This window comes from Chiloscyllium plagiosum, unplaced genomic scaffold (assembly GCF_037043375.1).
Source record: "Chiloscyllium plagiosum isolate Xiang-an unplaced genomic scaffold, Cpla_swu_hap1 HiC_scaffold_26, whole genome shotgun sequence".
Taxonomy (NCBI): Eukaryota; Metazoa; Chordata; class Chondrichthyes; order Orectolobiformes; family Hemiscylliidae; genus Chiloscyllium; species Chiloscyllium plagiosum.
The window spans coordinates 17417596-17434393 of NW_028270164.1; the positions used below are offsets into that span (position 1 = coordinate 17417596).

At 43.7% G+C, this 16798-nt stretch overlaps 1 protein-coding gene across 1 annotated transcript in view; it reads left to right on the forward strand.

Moving 5' to 3' along the window:
- Positions 1 to 579: 579 nt before the first annotated feature.
- mdm4 (MDM4 regulator of p53) overlaps positions 580 to 16798 on the forward strand; it is a 53463-nt gene continuing 37244 nt past the window's right edge. The window contains exon 1 of the mRNA XM_043716557.2: positions 580 to 709. The gene's annotated coding sequence lies outside the window, so the exon portion shown is untranslated. The remainder of the gene's footprint in view (positions 710 to 16798) is intronic.

Sequence of the window (16798 nt, forward strand, 5' to 3'; positions counted from 1 at the left end):
TCCGTTACCTCGACTTGCATTGTCACTATTATATTTTTGGGACTAAAAACGTTACAACAGATAATTGCTGCTCTGTCATTAAGGAAATAGTTAAGACAGATGGAAGTGGTGTGCATTTGATGCCAGAATGAGGTTGCCACGTAGTGAAAGGAGATCCTTTTTAATTCCTTGGGAGCACTTGTGTACACGTAGCACAAACTCTCAGAGCTTTCTATGCATTCTAACACGTAGAGGGCAATCTGTGTTTAATCAGTGTAGCAGACAAATTGCAGGCTGACAAGGTTCCACTGCTTCAGCCCAAGGAAGTATTAGCAGGAAGTGGGAGGGGGGGGGGGGGAAGAGGAGCACCCTCAAATATGTGCTTTTTGGTTTTGAGTAAGACAGTTTCGGGGGTAGTTTGCAAACTTTCCAAGTGGTGGGTGGAGCTCCCACTGTCAGGGGAGGGGACAGTTCAGGGACAGGGACAGGAGGGTCGGCTGAATGGCTGGGCGTGTACGTGCTGCCAGGCGGGGCCGACGGTTGGCTGTCAGCGCGCGTCAATCGAGCGGCGTCACAGGAAGTAGTCCCCGGGCGGAGAGTGACGGTTGGTGCGGTCATGTCGGCGAGGTTGAAAAACGGCTGATCGTTTCCCCCCCTCCCCTTCCCCCCCCCAAAAAAAAAACACAACTGCCGGTCGGTGATGTCTCCTCGGAGATGAGGGTGCTTCAGTGTGAGTACGGGTTTTCGGCGACGCGTTCGTTGTCTCCCCCCCCCCCCCCATGTCCTTGAGCGAGCCAGGCCCTCGGCGGAGAGTAGGCCTCGGCTCGGTCTCCCCTTCAGGGGAAAGGGAGAACAGCACCGCGGGGGGCGCTCCCTGGGGCTGGGGGCGGGGGAGGATGGGCTTCCCGCACAGAATGTCATGGGGATGGTCTTGGCCACGTTATATTTCCGCGAAGATCTCGGGTGCGGACTCTGCGTGTGTTGAGTCCAGCTCCACCGGGAGGCTCTGAGTGACAGCCCCCTTCGGCAGGGCAGCCCCGCATTCGCCGCCCACCACTGATCTCGAAATGACTGTGGATGGGCGCCTGAGGGAATTAGACTTACAACGCCGCCGTGTGTGTGTTCGGCGGCGGGGGGGGGCATAGGGCTGCTCTGCGGGGGTCTGGCATGAAGCTCACGGCTGCAGACCGCCCCTGTACTGAGAGAGCAACCACCTACAGTCCTCACTTTCTACTGGGTAGAGAAAGCCCAAGTTATCCATGCAATGGGGGACTGGGGGGGTGGTTTAAGAAGCAGGGTAAAAACGAGGACTGCAGATGCTGGAAACCCGAGTCTGAATTAGTGTGGTGCTGGGAAAGTACAGCAGGTCAGGCAACGTTCCAAGGAGCAGACAAATCGACGTTTCGGGCAAAAGCCCTTCATCAGGTTAAGAAGCAGGCCATTCGAGTTCACACCAACCCTCCGAAGAGCAACCTTCCCCCCGTCCTCCTCCTCCTCCACCTAACCGGCATTATCTTTTAAATGTGGGAGGAACCCCATGAAGACTGGGGAAAAGTGTGCACCCTGCGCACAGCCCGAGATTGGAATTGAACTCGGGACCCTGGCTCTGTGAGCCCTGTCAGGCAGTACTCTAGTATCTTGCCTAATTAGGAAGTGACTGGTAATGGGGAATTGGGAGGTGATGTATTTTTCTCATTTTAGACTTGCGATTCCTCTTGCTTCTGGTTATGTATTGCAGTAGATTTCACGTCGGTAAAACTGGCCCCCCTAAGAGAGAGCACACACGTGCTTAACTGGATCGAGAAGTGTGGCGCTGGAAAAGTATAGTAGGTCAAGGAACAGGAGAGTTGACGTTTCGGGCATAAGCCCTTCGTTAGGGATGTGGGGAAGGGGAGGGGGGCCGAGAAATAAGTAAGTGGCTTGGCCTGGGGGGTGCGTTTCGGCTAGCTGGGAAGGCAATAGGTATTGAATTTATTGTCACGTGTACTGAGGCACAGTGACAAGCTTTGCTTTGCGAGCAATATAGACATCACATAACTAAGTAGCATAGATAGTAAATAATAGGTAGACAGTGACAAAAACACAGGTACAGGCGAATGTTAAAAGTTTGAGAGTCTATTCGGTAGGTAAAAGCTGTTAGGAAACTGGCTGGTGCGAGTGTTCAGGCTTCTATACCCTCTGTCTGACGGTAGAGGTTGTAGAAAAACATTGCCAGGGTGGGATGGATCTTTAAGAATGCTGGCAGCCTTTCCTTGACAGCAGGCCAGGTAGCTGGATTCTATAGATGGGAGGTTGGCCTTTGTGATTGTCCAGGCCGAGTTCACCACTCTAACCATCTCCGATTTTGAATGGTACAGTTGCCGTGCCAGGTAGTGATACATCCAGATGGAATGTTCTCGATGGCGCATCTATAAAATGGTGCCAGGTGAGGGTGATGGTGATAGGTCGGAGGGGAGGGTGGAGTGGATAGGTGGGAAGGAAGATGGACTAGTAGGGCCGTTCAAAAGGATGGTGTCAGTTGGATCTGGGGTGACGTGGGCGGAGGGGAGATGAAAACTGGTGAAATGCACGTTGATGCTGTATGATTGGAGGTTCCCAAGGTGGAAGAGGAGGTGTTCTACCAGTTGTCGGGTGGCTTGGATTTGGCGGACTTACATGTCCTTGGTATGGGTGGGTGGGGTGGTGTTGATGTGGTTGGCCACAGGTTAGTGGAATTGTTGATGCCAACTTGTGGAATGTTTCAGGGAACATCTCTGGGACATATGCACAAAGCAACCCTGCCATCCTGTGGCCTATCCACTTCATCTCCCCCTCCTACTCCTCCAAGGATGTGCAAGTCCTGGGTTGCCTCTGCCAAATCAGAGCCATCTGACACCTGGAGGTGGAACGCCTCATCTTTCGCCTTGGGATCCTCCAACCCCACAGCATCAATGTCGATTTCACCAGTTTCCTTCTCTCCTCCCTGCTCGACACACACCACCACCTCATCCCCCCCCACTTCCCTCAGAACTATCCTACCTGTCAATCCTCCTAATCCAACCTATCTGCTCCAACCTATCCCCATGCTTGCATCTACCGATTGCGTTCCCAGCCACCTTCCCCCAGCACCGTTACTCCTGTCCCGACACCCCCCTCTTCTCCCCCCCCCCCCCCCCCCAATGACACACACTCTTAGTGCAGGGCGTATGTCGGAAATATTGACTCTCCTGCTCCTTGGATGCTGCTTAACGTGCTGTACCTTTCCAGTGCCATGCATTTCGACTGATCTCCAACATCTGCAGTCCTCATGTTCTCCTAGTATATATGTGGAGGGCTGCTCAATGTAACAGGTATAGAAGTGTGAGGATTGAGACTTGATATCAGAAGAAAGTCTTGTTACAAAAATATTTTAAATGCAACGAGCTACAGTGTTTGTAAAGTATGTGCCAAAATAGGTTGTCCTGAGTGGTATGGTAAGAATGGCCTGAGTCTTCCAGGGTTGTGTGGTGGAGGGAAATCTGCCCTTGACTGGTCACTGGTAATTGCGTACTCTGAAGATGCAATGTTGTTCCTCCAGTTTGAGATGAATCACATTGCATCTTATCCCCAGGCACTTTACAGCCTTTTGGACTTAATATTGAGTTCAACACCATCAACTTGTGAACCCACTCCCATTCCTTCTCTTTCTTTTAGTTTTTCTTGTTAGATTCCTTGTCACCAAGTTTTCTCTCCTCTCCCCTCCCCCACCCCAGAGAGATTGTCTGTTCCTAACAGTATGGCAGTTAGACACACCATTGTTTTGCTATTCTCACATTCTGATCACTTAATCTGAACTATCAACATCCTTTCTCCCTTAGCATTCCACTCCACCCCCCCCCCCCAACACTTACATATTTCTCTCTTGATACTGCCAGACCTGCTGTGATCTGCAGCATGCTTTATTTTCAGTAGAGATTTCAGCATCTGCAGTAATTTGTTCCTAAATTGGGATGTAATTATGATGCTTCAAAATCAAATAGTTTGTGCATGATTAATAAAGTTAAAAATCACACAACACCAGGTTATAGTCCAACAGGTTTAATTGGAAGCACACTAGCTTTCGGAGCGACGCTCCTTCATCAGGTGATCAGCACACAATCACCTGATGAAGGAACGTCGCTCCGAAAGCTAGTGTGCTTCCAATTAAACCTGTTGGACTATAACTTGGTGTTGTGTGATTTTTAACTTTGTACACCCCAATCCAACACCGGCATCTCCGAATCATGATTAATAAAGTTAGGGTGAGTTACTGAAAAGCAGATGGCACTGGTTCTTAGCACCAGCATCTTGATGAGGAAGAATTGACAAGTATGGATATAGTCAATGCTAATTACTCTAAAATGACCTTTGTGAATATGAATTATATTAATTTACTGACATATTAGTACTTAAGTTTCAATTATTGATACAGCCTATTTGAGAACTTGCCATGTGAAAATTCCAGTAATGATGACAACACAGTAAAGTACAATTTTATGAAGCAAGTTACTACATGTTCTAAAAATCTAAAACAATGAGAAATTATTGAAAGAACTAGAACACTCAGTTTCTGTCAGAGAATATGCAGTTTCCTGTTTTCAAAGTAATGCCATTATTTGAAACAGAAAAGTAAATTCTTTATCTGAACTGAACAGATGAAAAGAAGGATAAAAGTCAGGAGTCTTGTTAACTTGAGCAATTAATAGCTGGAGATGGAGCCCAGAGACAGGGAAAACAGTTGGGCATTCAAAGGTCAGTGTAAAAGAATCAGTAACTATTAATGTGGACTGTTGATAGTTGATACTTGTGATGGCAAGGTCTGGTGTGTAGAGGTTGGGAGAAGGAATTGGGAGAAGATACTCAGGCCCTAAAATGATCAAACTCTATTTTTTTGTGTCCTGAAGGCATCAGGGTCCCCAAGTGGAAAATGAGTTGCTGTTGCAGGTGTTGCAGTCCAACTGAACGTTCCACTAATGTGCTGCATTTTAGGTGAAGGTGGCAAAGAGAAAATGCAAAGAAAGGCGTGTTCAGATTTTAGAGCTGTGTGGCTAGGAAAGCTGTACTGTTCCTGAAGTTTCCATGAAATTTTTGTGAAACTGGATGTCTGAGGAACAGGAGGGACAAATTAAATGACATGCAGCATTCTAGTGATGCTCAGAGTTTTCTCAGGAATGGAGGCATTAGGTGCAGAAATGGGCAATTCAGCCCTTTGTGTCCCCTCTGCCATTTAACATGAGCCTGGTTGATTGTATCCTCATGGAGTCGAGAGTGGGGTGCTGAAAAAGCACAGCCGGTCGGGCAGCATCTGAGGAGCAGGAGAATCGAAGTTTCGGGAGTAAGCCTTTCGTCAGGGTCTTATCCTTGTCTCACCTCTCTCTTGCCTGCTTAATTCCCATTGCCCTTTATCCCACTTTTCATCAGAAACTTATCTGTTTCTTTCTTGAATCTGTTTGTTTGATTCTGCCTCCACGGAACTTCGGGCAGATAGTACCACAGAATCACAACTCTGAGAGAAGTAATTTCTCCTCATCTCCGTTTTGAACCTATCTCCTCTCATTCTATATCCACGACTTTTGTTCATGACTGTCCCACAAGAGGAAACATCTGTACAACGCCTCCCAAAGTAACAGCAGCTTAAGACCATAAGAAATAGAAACAGGAGTAGGCCATTCAACCCCTCAAGCGTGATTTGCCATTCATAAAGATCGTGGCTGATTAACTCTTATATTGTTCACTTTGTTGTCGTTTCCCCATAACCCTTGATTCTCCTTCACACAAGTATATAGTGTCTTATGAAAACATTTGCCGATCGATCCTCTCGATCAATTATATGTAAAATTGTCTGGAAGTTCACTGCTTAATGATTTTTAAGAAATTTTCTTGTACTTCAGATAATGACCGTTGAATGTAATTTGAGGTAGATAACTGTAGATTTTGCATGTTCGCAGCTGTTCACAGAAGTAGATATGAACAAAGCAGATTTGCACCCACTGTTTCCTAAGTCATGGCTAAAGTTTAAGAAAGTAAATACACCTGCCACAGCTCTTCATATAAACACCACATGATCCTGTACGTCCTGTAGTTCTTTCTTTCTCGACATTTTCTGAGAGCACATTTCTTATATTTTCAAGTGTGTTGCCTTATTGTAAGAGTGTTTTTGTATCTTAACCATCCAGGCCACTGTTCTTGTACATTATTTTCTTAAAGAAATCTGCCTGTCAAAGCACACAGACAAACATTTGATTATAATGACCAGTTGGTCAGCCCTGCACTAGTTGATGGTAGCATACCATTATTTTGTTAGCTGTGCATTCACTCTGCATTTCTGATATGTTAAGCATGCCTTTAAAATATTAATGCACTGGTGACTGAAGTATGTGTGGACCGTGTAACAGTGTCAGGTTTCATTCAATAAATAACAAGATGCTAGAAAAAAGTCAGGTCCAGGCTGCAATAATGGAAAGCAATGGTTAATATCTCAAGTCTATGATATTTCATTAAACTTAATCATCATCATCATCCTATAGGAGCACATGGTGTTGGAGGTAGTATATTTGCATTAACAGGGAATAGGCTAATGGGCAGACAACAGCGAAGTATAAGGATAAAAGGTACTTTTTCACATTAGCTACCCTGAACAATGGGGTTCCATAGGGGTCAGTGTTGGGACCACAGCTGTTTGAAATGCATGTATCAATGACTTGGAGGAAGGAAGTGAATGTACTGTAACCACATTTGCAGGTGATACAAAAATAGGTGGAAAGGCAGGTTGTGAGATGGATACAAGCAGTTTGTAGAGAGATATTGTTGGGTGAAATAGATTGGCGTTGAAACTTTATTGCTGGAACAGCACAGCAGGTCAGGCAGCATCCAGGGAACAGGAGATTCGACGTTTCGGGCACAGGTCCTTCTTCAGGAATAGATGGGCAAAAACTTGGCAAATGGAATATAATGTGGGAAACTGAAAATTGTTTATTTTTAAGTGGAGAGCTATTATTAAAATGGAGAAAAACTGCATAAAGCTGCAACACAAAGGGACTCGGGAATACTTGCACACAAAACACAAAGCTAGCACACAGGTGCAGCAGGTGCTTAGGCGGCTAATGGAGTGCTAGCCCTTATTTCGAAGGGGCTGGGGTATACAAGAGGTGAGTCTTCCTGCAACTGTACAAGATGCTGGTGAGATGACATCTGGACTACTGTGAGCAGTTTCGGTCCTCTTTGTTTAATGTGCAAAGGTTAGACAACATGGGTCTTTACCCATTCGTGTTTACAAAAATTGGAAGTGATCTTATTGAAACATGAAGGCATTGGTGGATTAATGCTGAGAGAATGTTTCCTCTCATGGTAGAGTCTAGGACAAGGGGAACGCCATCTCGGTAAAGGAGTGTCAATTTAAGACTCAGCTGAGGATGGATTTCTTAGATTGAGTGTCTTTGGAACTCCTTGGGTTATGGAGCAAATACAGAAAAATGCGTGTGAGGAATGTCAGCTCAGGCTTTAATCCTATTGAATGGAACAGCTCAAGGGGCTGAACTCTCCTCCTTTTCCTATGATTCCTGATGAAGGGCTTTTGCCCGAAACGTCGATTTTGCTGCTCGTCGGATGTTGCCTGAATTGCTGTGCTCTTCCAGCACCACTGATCCAGAATCTGGTTTCCAGCATCTGCAGTCATTGTTTTTACCTCCTTTCCCTATGCCTTATGGTCAAGAATCTGATTCTCTCCACAGATGCTGCCTGATTTGAATTTGTAACCTTTTTTAAAAAGATTTCAGCTTTCCAGCATCTGCTGTTCTTTGCTTTTGTATTAGTATTTTGTTCAATATTTAACAGTATGTAACAGTGCAAAAGAAATCAACAATATGTAACATCGCATTCACCTCGGCACCTCCTTCCTTCCTTGTAGCTGCCAGATTCCATAATATCTGAACAACCCCAAACTCTTCACTGATGCTCCAAAATTTCCTCTACTGTCCTATTATATTCCCTCACTCCTCTTGCAGTTTCCCCCAATTGACATGCAGTATCTCACACAAACTTCTCAATACAAATTCTCACCCCAGGCTCACGTGAAAATGCCAAAGTAAGTTTATTGTCACAAAGAAAGACAGATCTATACACACATTTGGTTAGAAATGCTTTTCAATATAAGTAATGACATTTACACGGAAATTAATGATTTTCTTTTAGAAATGTGTACAAAGAAAGGACATAGACTATTCAAGCATTCAAATTTGTTATCAATCATGTTTGCATCTTAAGTCATCCATTTGCCATTGCTTGCCACCCCTCAATAATTCTGTCAGTCTCAAAATTATTCATTGAGTAGGTATCTAACCACTGGTTTTTATTGGGAGAGCCCTATACCTGACAACCATTGCAAGAAGTACTTTGTAACTTAATTCCAGCTTTTATCCCTTGGCTTACGCCACTGCACCAGTGGAGTTTAAAGTCAAGAGTGTGGTGCTGGAAAAGCGCAGCAGGTCCGGCAGCAACCGAGGTACAGGAAAATTGATGTTTTGGACAAAAGCCCTTCAAAGAATTCCTGATGAAGGGCTTTTGCCCGAAATGTCAATTCTTCTGCTCGGATGCTGCCTGACCTGTGCTTTTCCAGCACCACACTCTTGACTCTAATCTCCAGCATCTGCAGTACTCACATTTTGCCCTATGGAGTTTAACTCTGTCAACCATTTCATTTCCTTCCAAAATGATCAAATTACTTTCTGACATTCTATATTTCACTGATTCTTATAATTGCTCCACATGGTGTAAATGTTGGAGCCAAGGTAAACACCCTGGTAAATTTGGATTCATGCCTTCCAAGGTCAAATTATCCTTTCTGTGGTCCTGTGCCCAGAACATGACTTAATGCTTAAGATAGTCTGTCCACAGGAGCTGATATAGTTGCAGCACAGTTTCCTCCCCATTATATTCTAGGTCTCTAATTATAAACAGCATCATTTCATAGGTCATAGAGTCATACGTCATGAAAACAGACCCTTTGGCCAGCTCCTCCATGTTGACCAAGTTCCTTAACTGAACTGGTCACTTTTGTCTAGGTTTGGCCCATTTCCCTCTGAACCTTTCCTGTCCATGTACCTGTCTAAATGTCTTCTCAATGTTGCATCTATACCTGCCTCTGGCAACTTGTTCCATGTACGCACCATCAACTGTGCGTAAAAGATGCCCCTCGGGTCCATTTTAAATCTTTCCCCCCTCATATTAAACCTATGCCCTCTAGTTTGTATCCCCCTACGTGGGAGAAAAGATCTTGGCTATTCACCTTATCTATGCCACTCATGATTTTCTAAACCTCTACAAGGTCACCTCTAAGTCCCAGCTTATCCAGTCTCTCATTATAACTCAAACCTTCTAGTTTCAGCAACATCCTTGTAAATATTCTTTGCACCCTTTCCAGTTTAAAAACATCCTTCCAGTAGAATAGTGACCAGAATTGTACGCAACACTCCAAATGTGGCCATACCAATGTCTTGTGTAGCCGTAATGTGACATTCCAGCTCCTGTACTCCATGCTCTGATGAAGGCAAGCATGCTAAACGCCTCCTTCACCTGTTACACTGCTTGCAAGGAGCTACATACCTGCATTCCTTTCTGTTCAACGACACTCTCAAGGCCTGACCAAGTGTATAAGTTCTGCACTGCATTGTCTTATCAAAATGCAACACCTCGGAGAGATGTATGGCATGGAAACAGACCCTTCGGTCCAATCCATCCACGCTGACCAGATATCCCAACCTAATCTAGTCCCATTTGCCAGCACTTGGCCCATATTCCTCTAAACCCTTCCTATTCATATCCATTTTGATTATTTTGTGTACCCATTTCCATTTCAGTGGGCCAAGTACATATGTCCCTAATTCAATTTGACCTTTCACTGTCAAATAATAATTTACCACCAAATTATAGATTAAGCTGATGATGTTGTACTAACACCCAGTAAGTTGTTTCTGTCACAGTTTTGCCAAAATCAAATTATCTATCAATGTCACTTTGTAATGTTGTACTCACATTTATGTTACTTACTATACAACCAACCATTGTGATATCCAGAAACGCATTCCACTTTTGTACTTTACAGGACATTGTTTGAGAGATTATCTGGGAAGGGAGGTTTAGGATACACCCTTGTATAGAACTGCAGGGAAAGTATGGGGGGAAGAGAGAGAAGGCGGGTAGGTCATTCATTTGGAGACAGTGCTGAAAATGTGTTGCTGGAACAGCGCAGCAGGTCAGGCAGCATGCAGGGAACATGAGAATCGACGTTTCGGGCATAAGCCCTTCAGGAATGAGGAAAGTGTGTCCAGCAGGCTAAGATAAAAGGTAGGGAGGAGGGACTTGGGGGAGGGGCGTTGGAAGTGCGATAGGTGGAAAGAGGTCAAGGTGAAGGTGATAGGTCAGACAGGGGTGGGGGCGGAGAGGTCAGGAAGAAGATTGCAGGTTAGGAAGGCGGTGCTGAGTTCGATGGATTTGACTGAGACAAGGTGGGGGGAGGGGAAATGAGGAAACTGGTGAAATCCGAGTTCATCCCTTGTGGTTGGAGGGTTCCTAGGTGGAAGATGAGGCGCTCTTCCTCCAACCGTCGTGTTGTTGTGGTCTGGTGATGGAGGAGTCCAAGGACCTGCATATCCTTGGTGGAGTGGGAGGGAGAGTTGAAGTGTTGAGCCACAGGGTGGTTGGGTTGGTTGGTCCGGGTGTCCCAGAGGTGTTCTCTGAAACGATTCGCAAGTAGGCGGCCTGTCTCCCCAATATAGAGGAGTCCACATCGGGTGCAGAGGATGCAATAGGTGATGTGTGTGGAGGTGCAGGTGAATTTGTGGCGGATATGGAAGTTTCCTTTGGGGCCTTGGAGAGAGGTGAGGGGGGAGGTGTGGGCGCAAGTCTTGGATCTCCTGCGGTTGCAGGGGAAGGTGCCGGGAGTGAGGTTGGGTTGGTGGGGGGTGTGGATCTGACGAGGGAGTGGTCTTTATGGAATGCTGATAGGGGAGAGGAGGGAAATATATCCCTGGTGGTGGGGTCCGTTTGGAGGTGGCGGAAATGACGGCGGATGATACGCTGTACATGGAGATTGGTGAGGTGGTAGGTGAGGACCAGTGAGGTTCTGTCCTGGTGGCGGTTGGAGGGGCGGGGCGGAAGAGCGGAAAGTGGAAGAGATGCGGTGGAGGGCATCGTCGACCACGTCGGGGGGGGGGGCTGGGAATTGCGGTCCTTGAAGAAGGAGGCCATCTGGGTTGTACGTTTTTGGAACGTGCGTGGGCTCCCATCGATATCCTGGACTGTTCTCGGCAGCATTTTAGTGAGCCAAATTTGTTTTTAATCATTGTACCTGTAAACAAAAGACGTGATCAGGGTTGAAACACTCTTTGAAATAATGTTTCTATCAGGACCTTGAGCTCTCCTTCGGATAATCCGAAATTTGGATAATCGAGATTCCTCTGAATTGCATTTTCTATAGTCTCCACACATTGTGCTTGGTCAGAAATCTTTCCGAATTGGTTCTCTATGCAAGGTTCAGAGAGCTTGTTTGTTTTAAAGTAACAGATAACATGTTGTGAAATTCTTTCTTGTGCTGAAACAAGATTGAATAGTAGTGCAGCAGAACTGATCCAATCAATATGCCTGAATCGCAATAAAGCAAATGTAACTACTTAGATAATGGCTTGTGATTTTGATGTGGACAGCCTCTCGAATTGTGATTGTTTAAACTGAATTCCATTGTGTTTTGGATTACACTTCACTCATATGCAGATCACCTGGTAAGTATAGTATTGAAAATAAAGTTTTATAGTTTCAAATCTGTTTGGGCTGAAAAAAAATTTCTTTCCAAGGACAAATTGCTTTTCACATTTCAAATGTGCAGTGTACCCAGTTAGCAGTCTGTTTTGTATTCTTGTGTTTCTGCTAATGTGTGTTGCAACTCCCCACCAAAGACATATTGTTGATATGAAGAACCAATTCTTTCTGCTTAACTGTTGCTTTTCAAAGCCCTTAATGTTCTTATCAGCTGAATGGAGAAAGGGAAAAAGTCATATGGCATTATCATTCAGGACCTTGGCATTTCACAACCAAAGAATTGTTGATTTAATGTGTTGTCACTGTGTAGTGCACCTCTACAAGAATGCCATAGATCTTTTATAACTAGCTCAGAGGATTGCATTTTAATGTCTTTTCTGAAAAACAGCATTTTTTATTGACAGTTCATCAGCAGTGCACTATACTCAACCAAGATTGTACACTCAAATCTTTGACCTAGAGCTTTTATCCATGTGTTTCTAGCTCAGGGAATAGCGCTGACATTAAGCTAATACCAATACCCGATTCAGAAATCTTGTAATTTGGAGCTACAGCTTTAGTCTGTCTTTCCAAAATAAGTACCAGAATGTGTTATCTCTATTCCTGATGAAGGGCTTTTGCCCGAAATGTCGATTTTCCTGCTCCTTGGATGCTGCCTGACCTGCTGTGCTTTTCCAGCACCACTCTAATCTAGACTGTTATATCAGTGTTGATTTCTGAGGCTTATTGTGCTTAGGACAGTCGGGTTTTTTTTATTTTGCCATCTGGCAATTTTGTTTATAATGCAGTTTCACATTTCTGATTCAAACTTGATAATTTCATTGAAATCATAGGATCCCTACAGTGTGGAAACGGGCTGTTCGGCCCATCAAGGTAAACTCATGAAGTATCCTGTGTTTAATTTATCCCTGGCTGTTAGCTGGAGCAAAAGATTAAGGGAATGATGGTGACTTCTTCAGACCTTGACCTTTTGTTTAGTCCTTTGTGCTTTTGGTGAGATGTTCAGTTTTGTTTTGCTCCATTCATAGGTATTGACGTTGGCCTTGCCTCAGTGGTGGTAACAGATCCTGTGTTTGAGTATGTAATTGAGACTGACACTTTCACTTGTTCTTGAGTTAGTGCTGCTATTTGGTGTTGGCTTTTAAAAGATGCTTTGAACTGAGGTCCTGTTTGCCTGAGGTCTACCCAGCCTCCTGAACACCCCTCACTCCTATTTGGAGAAGAATAGCAGAGTTTTCCCAAAGTCCCGACCAAATTTACATCCAAAAACAGATTATCTCACTTCAATTTATTGCAGTTTGTGGGACCTGCTTTGTGGACATTTCTTAAATTATTAATAGTCTTTCTACTTAAAGGGTATTTAATCAGCTGTCACTGGCTTTGGATCATCTTGAGGTACTGAAAGTTGTACCTTTTTTCACCTGAATAATTGAGCTTACATAAGTGTTTATGGGCTGAAAATGTGTTGCTGGAAAAGCGCAGCAGGTCAGGCAGCATCCAGGGAACAGGAGAATTGACGTTTCGGGCATAAGCCCTTCTTCAGGCGTCGATTCTCCTGTTACCTGGATGCTGCCTGACCTGCTGCGCTTTTCCAGCAACACATTTTCAGCTCTGATCTCCAGCATCTGCAGACCTCACTTTCTCCTCGAAGTGTTTATGGGACCTGGAAATAGATTCACTGCAGAATGTATGATTCCAAATATGCAATCTCTGAAATGGAAAAGGCCTATTTTAATTCATAAGTGGAAATCCTTGAAGTAATCTCTGGAGAAACTCGGCAGGTCTAGCAGCATCTGTGGCGAGAGAAGCAGTTAATGTTTTGGGTCAGGTGTGACCTAAAGTTAACTCTTCTTCCCTTCATTATTGATGCTGTCAGACTTGCTGAGTTTCTCTTGCATTTTTTTGTTGTGGACTTCCAGTGTTTACAGTATTTTACCTTTTTGTCCTTGAAGTAGAAATGATTTTAATGAATGAGAAAAGTTGTTCACTTACTGGGATGTGACTGTTCAGATCTGGTTTGTTGAAGGCTTTCATCTCGAAAGTGAGAGAATATTAGGCCATCTTACCGCATCTTTAGAAATGATTACTCTCAATTACTGTGTGGTTCAGTAAGGTTGACTATCCAAAGTGAATGATAGTCAATTCATGTTGCTGTTCATTAAGTTACCTAATTGATAATTTTCGTAAGTTAGAGAGAATGCACATGCGAGAGTGAGAAAAGACCATTCCAGATTATATAACCTTTCAAAAATGTTTGGTGGAGAATAAAATAGGCTTTGTCCATGAAAATCAGTCTTTGGAAGTGTCAAGCTAGGATTTTTTATATGTAGAAAACCAACGTGTACTGCGTATTCAAACTTTTGATCAAGCGCACTTTCTGGTTATTATCTGTGCACAACATTTAAAGTTGGGCTCAAATTTTTGAATGTGCCATATTAACTTGAATTTTCTTCCATCTTTTAAAACGATTATGAATTGACCTAACTATTACACAGGTCCAAGGTACATAGGGATTGAACCCAGACCTTCTGGGCAAGATGTAGGGACTGCAACCTCAACACCACCTCCACCTTTCTTTAACTGTGTGTTTTGTTTTTATTTTTTGAGGATATGATAGTTTTGAGAATTATTTGTATGATTATGCTTCAGAACTTTTTCTAATGTCGACATCTGGGAGTGAAAAGCACAACATAGTTATGTTTAATTAACCAGTCATGTTACACATTTAGGTAAAAACAATGACTGCAGATGCTGGAAACCAGATTCTGGATTAGTGATGCTGGAAGAACGCAGCAGTTCATGCAGCATCCGAGGAGCAGTAAAATCGATGTTTCAGGCAAAAGCCCTTCATCAGGATGACGTCGATTTTACTGCTCCTCGGATGCTGCCTGAACTGCGCTGTTCCAGCACCACCTAATCCAGAATGTTACACATTTAGCTTTGGTGCACAGAAGCTTTGAATCTAAAGGTAGCACAGAATATATGGGTCAGTTCCATTGTGAAGTTGCCTGAATTGGATGCTGGAGATACAAAAACTGCAGATGCTGGAATCCAAAGTAGACAGGCAGGAGGCTGGAAGAACACAGCAAGCCAGCCAGCATCAAGAGGAGGAGAAGTCGACGTTTCGGGTGTAAACCTTCTGTTTGAATTGGATGCCAGCAGTCTATCTAATTCTTTGTTATTTCAATATCAAAATCAAATTGCCATTCAGAAGACAAAAAACAAAATGGATGCAAAGTTGTACACACCTGAATTATCCACCATATAAATGTAGCCAAGTTTAGTTATCCCTGAGCACTTTTGTCATCTACACTTTGTTGAAAAGCTCGTAATTAATGACCTTTTTCCAATTCAATGGAATTGTTGTGCTCTGTTGAAAATAAATCGTTCATGTGTATTAGTAAATGTTAGTTTTAGGAATTAAATTTTCTATATAGAACATAGGATAAATGCAATTGGAGAAGTCTAGTATAAATAAAATGTTGAGGTCATGTTTTAAATGTTTGCCCGTATTTGTCTCATAGTGTGAGAATTTTATTTTGGGAGTTAAGAGGGAATTCTGACTGCAAAACCCATTTTCTCCATCAGACCAAAGATAATGTTGTAAATGAGAGATTAAGTGTTAGGTTAAGGACAGCCTAGATAATGTTATGTGGCCATGGAGTTGGATGGAGCTTGAAAGGTTCACTGATTTCAATTTATCTGTGTACCTCTTAGAAGTAGGTCTTGAACCTAGGAGAGTGCTGAAGCAAAGTAATGACTTCACCAGCACTCATACTGATGTAAGCAGACTGCGGGCAGTTCAGGCTCAGGCTCCATGCTATCTGGTCAGACCACATTTGGAGTCTTGTATGCAGTTTTAGGCTCCATATCACAGGAAGGATATACTAGCCATGGAGTGTGTTCAGAGGAGGTTCATGTGAATGGTCCCAGTAATGAAAAGTTTATCATGTGAGGAATGTTTGAGGACTCTGCTTCTCCTCTATGGAGTATAGAAGGATGGGGTTGGGGGAAATCTAATTGAAACATACAGAATACTGAATGACCTGGACAGAGTGGTGGTTGGGAAGATATTTCCATGTGTAGGATAGACTAGCACCTGAGGGCACAGTAAAGGGAATACCTTTTAGAATACACTCAGCCAGAGAGTGGTGAATCTAAGGAATTCGCAGCCACAGAAGGTTGTAGAGGCCAGATTATTGAATGTATTTAAGGCCAAGGTAGACAGGTTCTTGCTTTGTCACAGGGATCAAGGGTTATGGGGAGAAGGCAGGAGAATGGGAATGAGAAACTTATCAGGCATGATTGAATGGTGGAGCAGACTCGATGGGCTGAATTGGCCTAATTTCTTCTCCTGTGTCTTATGGCCTACACTGGGACATGATCACCATGCAAATGAGTGGGGTGAAGAAGTACAGTATTTCTTTGGTGTAGCTGCGAAATGTTGGGGCTTGAAATAGCCCCAGTGGAAATGACAGCTTTGTGATTCTAGCTGTTTACAAAAGAGCTGGAATTGTGTACTTGAGCAGATGCTGGAGAGCAGGCTTGGAAATCCAGTTAAATAATCTTGGGAAGAAACTGAGCGACCAAAAATGTGAGCAGTGATTGAGACAGTCCGAGCTGGAGAGGCTTTTGAGGAAATTCTGAAGTTTAATTCTTTGAAAGTGAAGGCTTGGAGCCCCTGCAACACCAACAGTTTTCATGAGGTTTGGTGATTCACAGTTCGTTAACTTTTGGGTGAGATCTGCCCTGCTTCAGGGAATTTAATCTAATCTAATCAAAACTTTGGTTACTTTTCTGGTTGTTTAGACCATGCAAATGTTTAAATTGGGCTGAAACTCTTGAGTTGCAAGGAACTTCCAGTTTTCACAAGTGTAAATTGTTCAATTAACTGAAGTTAGACAAAACAGCTGACATTTTGTATATTTATAATATGGTTCCAGGATTTTGCATAATGTTTCATGTAATTAACAATGCATGCTGTCTGGTTAAGAACTGCCTTAATACATTC